Consider the following 819-nt stretch of genomic DNA (forward strand, 5'->3'; position numbering starts at 1 on the left):
TGTGTGTATATGTAAGAACATATCTCTACTCAATATTTAATGCAAATGTATTGTTAAATGCCAGTAAATTATAATGCCTTTTATAAACTATATTAATTACATTGGTTATTTCTGGTTATTACAAAACTATATATGCTTTTCTAATTATTTATAAACTGGCATTCTCTCATAAGTTCTTTTATATTATGATGTATTTGATAAACCTTCAAGCAAATATATGAACAGGCAAAAGTAGTGTGTAATTACCGATATTCCTTCTTGCTTTTGTATTTTTCAAAACTTTAGTATCAGTTATGACCACTTATTTGCCTTCAATAGTAAAAAAAGAACTCATTCCACATCTATCATGCATACTATTCCGACCTGTCAAATGCAGAAACAGCGATGAGTTATCCTTTACATGATTCTTCATCATCCAGCTACATTATCATTACATGTTATCTACTCATGTTATTCTTTGTGGGAAAGCACAAGAATTGCCAAAGCGTCAGCACAGTGAAGGGGTGTAAAAATCAGACACGGTATTTTGGTATTGAAAAGCAGCATTTACTGGACAGTATTACAGTAATGTATTTTTTCAAACTACCTTTTCTTGGAAAAATGTTTGATTCATACTCTTCTCCTTTTATCTCACAGATTTTATGAAGAGGAGGTATTGAAGAGAAGTTTTCATAAGTTGCAAAGTCCAGGTATTATCACATTTTATACAAATGATTAAATCATTCAATCTGTGTCCAAACCTATACTGATCAATAAAGACACAACAGCATATCAAATGACTAAGAAACGAAACATTCCAGTGATGTGGCATCTCTTCTT

The sequence above is a fragment of the Penaeus monodon genome, chromosome 21 (genome assembly GCF_015228065.2).
Source record: "Penaeus monodon isolate SGIC_2016 chromosome 21, NSTDA_Pmon_1, whole genome shotgun sequence".
In the NCBI taxonomy this organism is placed as follows: domain Eukaryota; kingdom Metazoa; phylum Arthropoda; class Malacostraca; order Decapoda; family Penaeidae; genus Penaeus; species Penaeus monodon.